Below are 9726 nucleotides of genomic sequence, written 5' to 3'. Positions count from 1 at the left end.
ACCCTATGAAGTTCAAAAATGGACAAGACATGTAATTCCCTGTGTTTTGGAACACCTGTTGGAAAATAGAGCCCTCTATAGTTAAGACATCTTAGGGAATCTAAAAACAGAGATGGCCTGTGGACTTGGTCTAATGAACCATGATCCTGTGCCTTTTTAGAACATGAGTGAACTTTTGGAATTGTAGTAGCCACTTTGAGGAACATTTATCTAAGTCCTCCTTAAGGGGCACCCTTAGAAGAGAGAATTCCAATCCTCTTAGAGACCATGAAATGCATTCTTTGAGTGGAATGCAGAAGATTCTAAAACACAAAATGACTCTCAAAATAGCTCTAAAAGAATCTTTAAAATAAAAAACATCCAGTAAAACTCTTTGGCCATCTGAGCAGGTAAACTTAACTCAGTACATCTGCTGGAATCACAGTGTAGATACAACTATTATTTTGAATTTAGTACTTGAGACATGGCTTTTTTTTTTAGTTTTTATTTAAATTCCAGTTAGTTAATGGACAGTGTAATATTAGTTTCAGGTATACAATATAGTTAATACAACACTTTGATACAACACCCAGAACCCATCAAAGTGTATTCCGTAATCCCCATTACCTATTTAACCCCCCTCCCCTCCACTGATAACCAACGGTTTGTTCATTCCCTATAGTTAACAGCCTATTTCATGATTTGTCTTTTTTTCCCCCTTTGTTCATTTGTTTTGTTTAAATTCTACATGAGTGAAGTCTTATGGTATGTCCTTCTATAACTGACCTATTTCACTTAGCATAATACTCTGTAGCTCCAACTTAATAATTGAAAATAGCCAGATTTCATTCTTTTTATGGTTGGATAATATTCCATTGTATATATATACTGCATCTTCTTTATCTATCAGTTGATGGACATTTCAGCTCTTTCCATAATTTGGCTATTGTAGATAATGCTACTATAAACATCATCTGGGTGCATGTATCCCTTTGAATTAGTATCTTTGTATTCTTTGGATATATACCTAGTAGTGCAATGGATGATCCTAGGGTCATTCTACTTTTAACCTTTTCAAAAAAATGTGTAGCTTTTCCAGTGTGGCTGCACTGGTTTGCATTCCCTCCAACAGTGTAAGAGAGGTCTCCTTTCCCCACATCCTCAACAATACCTGCAGTTTCTTGTGTTGTTGATTTTAGCCATTCTGGCTGGTGTGACGCGGCATCTCATTGTAGTTTTGATTTTCATTTCCCTGATGATCAGTGATGTTGAGCATCTTTACATGTACCTATTGGCCATCTCTAAGTCTTCTTTGGAAAAACATCTATTCGGGTCTTCTATCCGTTTCTTAATTGGATTATTCATTTTTGAGGTGTTCACATTTTATAAGTTCTTTATACATTTGTATACTAACCCTTTATCAGATATGTCATTTGCAAATATCTACTCTCATTCCATGGCTTGTCTTTTAACTTTGTTGAATGTTCCTTTCACTGTGCAGAAACTTTTTATTTTGATGAAGTCCCAATAGTTTATTTTTGCTTTTGTTGCTCTTGTCTCAGAAGACATCTAGAAAGAAGCTGCTTTGGCCAGTGTCACAAGGTTATGCCTGTGTTGTCCTCTAGTACTTTTATGATTTCAGGTCTCACATTTAGGTCATTAATCCATTTTGAATTTACTTTTGTGTATGGTGTAAGAAAAGTGCTCCAGTTTTCATTCTTTTGCATACTTTCCCACATACCATTTGTTAAAGAGACTGCCCTTTACCCACTGGATATTCTTTTCTGCTTTATCAAAGATTAATTGATCAAACACTTGTATCTTAATGGAAAGTATTACTTGAAAGATGGTTTACATACACAGGGTAGTTTCAATGAGTTAACTATACAGCTATTCCCATATGTTTCTACACATAAAGTTCACAAATACTTTTAATGAAAAAGATGTTAGTTGAAAGAAGGTTTATACACAGTGTAGTTGCAGTGATGGCTAAAACTTTTTAAATAAAAGCTATAAAATTTCTTCCTGGATCTGTCTGTATGTTTACATATGTCTATTTATGTATGCTATAGATATGGTATCTTCTCTATCTATGGATGACACTGCCAAAATTAGTTTGTAAATAATTCTGTATAATTGGCTTAGAGACAATTAAGCATTTATATAAATCAAGTGTACTCTCAGAAATATAAGAACTTACGCAAATTTTTTTCACATTCACATGATCTGGGATAATCTTGATAAATAAAAACTAATCTAAGTTTGTTTAACAAAAGCAGACCTGTCTTCAAAATTAGTCAACAAGAAAAATAACTTAAGATGATGGTTAGCTGTTTGATATCTAATCTAAGTAAGATTGTTAAAAGCAGGTAATTTAAATAATGTATATTAAGTTTAAATAATTTATATTCACTGAATATCTACATCATTTCTAAGTCAGATTAATATTAAATGCTAAAGAGAAATTTGTTTCTTTTAATTTTTTTGTACTGAGACTAATGGTATTTGGGTCTATTAATAAACATGTTTTGCACTATACTGAAAAATTTTCTAGGAGGAAGAATATGTCTGGAAATTATTAAGTATATTTATAAATTTTTAATTCACTACAGAATGCTAACATATAGATAGTTCACAATTGCAAGCTTCTGAGTTGTCAAAGATTAATAATAGTTAAAATTTATAATATGTAAAAGTAAATACTACAAATAATAATGGTTAAAGAAAATGACTGTATATGAAAAAACAGATAAGAAAAATAGAATGTGTTAGGATAAAGGAAGATATAAATGACACATGTTTTTAAGTTTGGAGGGGTTTTTTTATTTATTTAATTTGCTTCTGGAAGAGGAAAAAGGAAAGTAATTTTGTCCTAAATTAAAATGTTTGTTCCAGAATAACAAAGGGAAAAGATGGGACAAAACCTAAATGGATATAAAAGCTGGACAAGGTTTGTGGAAAAGGAATGTTGAGAAAGGAATTTTATGTGTAGCCATGCTATGACTGGAATCATGGTAAAAAAAAAAAAAAGGAATTTTAGTATCGAAAGTGCCCGGGTGCAAAATCAGAACTTGATTTTCTCTGTGTTAAAAGAATAGGTTGTTTGGGGTTTTTTTTAATTATTGGTCCACTGTTAAGAGATTGAAAACCAAGTTGGTTTTGTTTACTGTTAATGTAATCACCTAGAAAACCAAGATTCTGTGTCTTAAAATAATTTCCTGTGTTTCATGTTGTCTTTATTAAGTTTGATTACTTAGAAAAACAATTAAGTCTTCTCTATTAAATGAACTAAGATTTTTTTTGTCAAATATATACTTTCCATATTTGTCTTTGAAATCTTTTGTCTTTGGTTGAATGGATAACTAAGTATTGTTTGATAGAAACCTATGATCCAATTAGATCAAATGTTTATTTTTATTTTTTAATGTTAATTATTTTTGAGGAAGATAGAGACAGAGTATGAGGGGGGGAGAAGCAGTGAGAGAGAGGGAGACACAGAATCAGAAGCAGGCTCCAGGCTCTGAGCTGTCAGCACAGAGCCAAACATGGGGCTCAAACTCATGAACCACGAGATCATGACCTGAGCCCAAGTTGGACACTCAACCAAGTGAGCTGCCCAGGTGCCCCTGATCAAATGTTTTAAATCTTTTGACATTGTTAACAAACTTCCCCAAATCAAATTGTGAATAAAGTAAAATATAAATGTTAATTTTTTCAGGCTTCCTTGATATGTTAATTATATGAAAAATATTGTCAAATAAAAAGTTTAACCTTTTTAGATCATATTTATATGAGATCTATCAGTAAAATAATTCAGAAGTGATATGAAATTCCTAAAAATCTGATATTGTGGTATCAGGTTTTCAGTCATAATTTTACAATATCTGTAATAGAAATAATCAAATTTACTTGTCAATTGCATCTATGTGTGTGTGTGTGTGTGTGTGTGTGTGTGTGTGTGTGTGTGTGAACTATGATACTTCTAGCCATGGTTATTTTTAAGTCTTTGGTCATTTACAGATAGTCATTATTTTATTTTTCTACTTCTGCAAAAGTATTCCTGAAAAATGTGCTTCATTTTCAAAGAGATTCATGGAGAAGACTCTGAAAACTACTCTAAAATTCAGATTTTTATAACTTTCAGATCATGACACTGAACTGGGTAAGAATTTCTAAAACTCTAATGGAAACCTGATTGATTAATAAAGCTGCCAACCCAAAATGAAACAAAACAAGAAGTAATTACATAACACTGAATGGACTGATGAAGATGATTATAATTTTTATGACTTCATTTAAACCATTGCTGGTTATTTTAATGCTTTATTTTTCACATTTAAAGGGCCTCCTTTTCTCATCTTTTTTAAGCTATCTATAACTTAGAGCAATTTGATAAAGTGTATCTTCACAACAAAAGTTGAAATTTTTTTCTCCTTACCTGATCCCTCCGGAATTCAGAAACTCTTACTAAATATTCTTATCTTTTATGACAATATATGTATTTGCATAAGTTCAATATGAATCTGATATCCTTGTAAAAGGTCACAATTCAACAAGTCCTTGACTTGACATTCTAACCTTGAGAAGCTTATGAAAGTTCTATTGAGATTCCTTGTGAAAAGTTTCAGCAAAGTTGATTTTAAAAAGTCTATGAGGTCAATCATTATTCTTGCTGCACTTATGTAAATAATTGGGCCAAGTTTATTGAAAATATTTTTAACTTGTAAACAAATTTACAAACTTGTATTATAGAGAAATTACATAGAGAAAAAATAAGGTCTATTTACTGAAAATATAATTCAGTAAATAGATCTTAGTGGATATCAGATTCTAATCATGTTAACTGTCTCTGAGGTTTTGTTTTTAGTTCTAAACTAGATTGAATCCTGAATTCTTCTGTTTTCTTCTAATATTTGGCTAGACTTCTCCAAACTAACATTTCCAATTTTCTCCCACTCTTTTAACTTAGAGTCACTATAAAACTAAAATTGCCCTTTTCCAAAAGCCATACAAGTTAAAGCTGGAGAACTTGAGATAAACCAGAGAGAAATCACCACAGTCGCTCACATATGGACACTCTTCTTGCCTGCTGCTATGTGGCTGCTCAGAGTTCACCAGAGCCCTTCAAAGTGCAAATCAGGCATGTCTGTCAGACTGCGTGTGCCTGCCCTTAGTCCATGGTAAGAGGCTTTGATCCCAGTGTCTAAAAGCCATCTCAACTGGCTTTTCCCCAGACTCAGAAACTGAATTTATAATTTGCTTGAACTATTAACATTTGTTTTTCTTTTGTTTCCATAGAAACACCTCTAATTAAATTACCTGATTGTTCACATCATATGGAGCTCACTTGCAACACCACCTCGCAAAATAAAACCTCATATTCATCCTGTCCTAAGTAATCATGAGAATATGTGACTGCTAGTACATCATGCTATGCATATATAAATAACTTTTAAAAGTTATAACCCACTTGAGTTATTTAATTGGTTAATCTCCTGGTAATCTCTGTTCTAGGGAATTTGTCAATCCTTGATTACTGTTCTTGGTATAGTTATTATATTAACCTCTCTAGTGCATTGTATACTCTTGGGGTTTTAAATGCCTTTGATAGCCACTCACACACCTAATGGTATCCATCAGGATCCGACAACTGGGTAAAATCAATAATAACCACATAAATGATGAAGATGGTGGCTACATGGCCCTCTAGCCTAAAGACTTGACTAATGGAAAGAGCAAATATGTCATTCTTCAGCCTGATTAATTACACAAACGGTTATAAATGAGAATAAGGCTACACTGGTTGGTCATACTCTCAGTTTGCTGAGAGAAAAACCAAAACGGGAGTGGGGTGAATTGTTAAAATAAAAAACAAATGAAAACTCTGAAATCTCCCTGAGTAGACTAAACCAGTATAATCATATAAACAAAGCTTAATTTAGATTATTTTCCAAGACTAACTTGACCTGGATCATTTCTTGATTATGCCTCTAAATTCATGAGAAAAACTTAAATTGTTTACTCCAGGATTAATATAAAATATCCACTGACCAACTATCAATTAAGAAAATTCTAATGTAGCCAATATCTACATGTATACCAATATCTAATTTAACCACTCACTGGGATGAACAGTTACTGCTTTCTCACTGTATAAGCTGCTTTATAACAGTATATCCATAAGCCTCGTTCCATATTCTGGTTTGAATGTTCCTAGTTCACAAAGTATCTTTTTAATGTATGCACAATAAACTTTTACTAGTTACTACTTCCGTGATTCATTGGTTTGGTTTTATTTTGGTTATGTCTGAACTTTTGACAAACTCAAGTTATTAATGGTATATTAACAAAGAAGATTTAAAAAATAAAAATAGTACAAGGCAATAAAAATCACTATGAAGAAAGTAAACACAGAATGCTGTAAAAAACATCAAGAAAGAAAACTACAGGAAAAAATCTAACTACATATTATAAAATGTATATAACTACTATAATATTAAACATAAATATTTGTGTAAGTATTTTTTCAGAACTTGGCTTTACACAGCAATTTGTGGTCTTATCAGAGTCATGCATTTATTTATTTTTCAAATATTTTCCATTTTATTTTGACCCTTAAAATGAACAGAAGTTCAAAATAAAATTCACTGAAGGAATTTCCTTAGTTATGTATTTTATTCTGATGTTTGCTCAAAAGGCCATTATGATGTGTTGGATGATCGATGGGCTGCTTTGGAATTTTGTGTGTGCCCATAATGTCATAATGAGATATTGCATTATTCTAAGATTCCAAAAATTTTTAACAAAACTTAATAGAACTATTCCAGTGTCATTCCATCAAGTGTGAGATTGCAAAATTGCAGTGTATCTTTAGGACACAGACATGAACAATACTGTATGAAAATAGAAACCAAGCTCAAGAATTGTATAGTATAGTCATTGATCTTACAAAAGCATCTGTCCTCTGGAGCAAAGCTGAATCCAGCACACCCAAACAGCCTTACATTTATTTAGAGCTCTCTCAGTCTTCGAAGATACATGTAACCCCTCTCCTCAGTCAGGAATAAGATAGTGTCAGTCTACACTATAATTCTCTCCTAACTCCATATTGTGAATTACCATTTTTGGCAAAGCGATAGACAAGACAACGTGTATTACATTTTTCCTTGATTCTTTACATTTTATACAAAATCATCCAGTTGAATGGGAGGGGTTAAAAAGCAATTCTCATGTTCAAGGTCATTAATGAAAGTTTGTTTTCTCAAACAAGTTATACATGAGAAAACAGTCTTGTAATTCCACCAGTGTCCAGTTAAGTGCCACACAGTAGATGAAGGCATCTGGTTTTTTTCAGGGATAAAATATCAAAGCTAAAATTTGCCCCTAGTGTTCTCGAATTGCACAACACCAGTTACCAGGCTACGGTTTAGTGTGCCTATAAGGTGCTGCTGTCTTATGATTCCACAGTTAACTTGAATAGAGAGAGACATACTGATTTGTCATGAATTCTGTTAAGTTAGCTTAGAATTTCCAAAAGTTCATTTCTGAACTTTCATTTTAACATGATGGATTTGATGCACATTTTCATTTTCAGAATTTTCCTTAACCATTATTCCAAACAAAATTAACAACCCCTGTAAAACATAAAGTGGAATGCTAGGTGCTACGTGGTATACATTTTTTGTTTGTTTTCTTGACCATACTAGGAAAACAAAAAGGTTAATTTTGTGGCTGAGTACTACCCAAACCAACTTTTAAAAATGTTACCTCCAGAAACATCACTTTTCTCTGGTTGATAGCCCTTTATACCTTAATCTGAAAGTCAAATGAGCATTTCCAGGCAAAAGAAGTAAGAGCTTGGGTGTGCCAGTGGGTTTATTTTTAATTGGAAAAAGAACTCCTCTTTCTTAAAAGTCAGGTAATGATTTCAATGTGTTTCTAAGCGAGACCTGAATAAAATATTAGACAATCATGCTCAAAAGCTATTAGTGGTTTTCTAATCTAATACAAAGGGAGGCAGTTATGAAAGTAATGGGAGTTTACTTTATTTGTAACTGTAAAACTTTTAGAAAATTTAGCAAGTATACCATTTTTTGAAATTTTCATCAGGCGAAGCACTGTCAAGTTCTTTATAAGTAAACAAGGAAAATATTACCATTTATTAACTGATAAGTATAACACACTAAAATGTTCTGTAAAAATAAATATATGGTATTCATAGTATACAATCTAGACCAGCAGCAGGGAGAGATATGCCTCTTTATTTTATTTTTCAACTGCTAATAATAGTCTGTTATTCTAGGGCAGGATCTTGTAATCATTTTTGTATTTTTAGAACCTAACTTGAAAGGTAGAATCTCATATGTTCTCAGATAAAGAGATTTTAATTGAATTAAATGGATCTATACTTTTTCAACTCGGATCAAAAGTGTTTGTTAACCACACAATTTGCTTGTCCATCATATACTGCAAATGCTTGCACACAAAACAACTAAGCATGGACAAACAGATAACTTTTATTAAGAAAAAGAATTGTCTGAAAAGCTGGAAAGCAAAAACAATTGAACTATGTTGTGTAAGATGAATTGCTAGGTTTCCCTCCTCTGGACACTTTAGTATTAAACGCTGAATTTCCTTGGGAACGGTGGGCACGTGGTATATTGGGTTCGTGTTTGTAGTTGCTTTTGACAGTGGTGTTGAGTTTTAGGACTAAAGAAGAGAGTCAGACAAAGTGCCAAAATACAGAAAATTCCAACCATCTTACCCCTATAAGAAAAGCTCTATCAAGAATATAAATCTTACTATCAAACTGTAGATTTCAGTGGAGGTTCAGTGGAGGTTCAAGTAAGAAAGTAGGATTTATACGCATTAGTATACAAAAACTCCATTTAAGAAACATTTAAATGGTGACAAAAATTGCTTCCTCACTGCAGCTTTCAAAGGGCACTGGCAGAGGGGCACCTGGGTGGCTCAGTCTATTAAGTGCCTGACTCGATATTGGGGGTCAGGTCATTATCTCCTTGTTCTCTCAGCCCCTCCCCTGCTTGTGTGCGTGCGCTTGTCCTCTCTCTCAAAATAAATAAACATTAAAATACAGGGGCACAGGCACAATATTCCTTGTCCTGCTGATGATTTTTTCCTTAATGCTGTTCATCCATTCCCCACTTTTGAAGTATCTAAGTATCTTTATTTGTTTTAGGATAGCATTGTGAAATATTAAAATAAATCCTAATACTTTACCAATAGACAAATTATAACTACCATTTAAAATATCATAAACATAGGGGTGCCTGGGTAGCTCAGTTAAGTGTCCCACTCTTGATTTCAGCTCATGTCATGATCTCACATTTCATGGGTTCAACCCCCACATCAGGCTATGCACTGACAGTGTGGAACCTGCTTGGGATTCTCTCTCTCCTTCTCTCTGCTCACTCCCCCACCCAGCCTGTGTGTGTGCTCGTGCTCTCTCAAAAATAAATAAACCTAAAATAAATAAATGTCATAAACATAACTGAAAAATGAGAACCTGTTACATTTTTGATATACCAGCATGATACATTGAAATATGTTCTCCCTAAGAGATTTCAAATTCATTGCCCCAAAGTTATGTTTTCACTTCAGTTTTAAAGTCATGGGGCTCCTGGGTGGCTCAGTCGGTTAAGCATCCGACTTCAGCTCAGGTCATAATCTCACAGTTCATGGGTTCGAGCCCCACGTCAGGCTTTGTGCTGACAGCTCAGAGTCTGA

At 33.2% G+C, this 9726-nt stretch overlaps 1 long non-coding RNA gene across 1 annotated transcript; it reads left to right on the top strand.

Annotated features, from left to right (window-relative positions):
* Positions 1-331: 331 nt before the first annotated feature.
* LOC115290502 lies at positions 332-5366 on the top strand. Its single transcript, XR_003908148.1, has 3 exons — positions 332-389; positions 4949-5159; positions 5278-5366. It is a non-coding gene; the product is annotated as an uncharacterized LOC115290502 (long non-coding RNA).
* Positions 5367-9726: the final 4360 nt, after the last annotated feature.

The sequence above is a fragment of the Suricata suricatta genome, chromosome 4, assembly GCF_006229205.1.
Source record: "Suricata suricatta isolate VVHF042 chromosome 4, meerkat_22Aug2017_6uvM2_HiC, whole genome shotgun sequence".
Classification (NCBI taxonomy): Eukaryota; Metazoa; Chordata; class Mammalia; order Carnivora; family Herpestidae; genus Suricata; species Suricata suricatta.
Note: the sequence above shows the minus strand (reverse complement) of the source record. Positions and strands in the feature narration are given on the sequence as shown.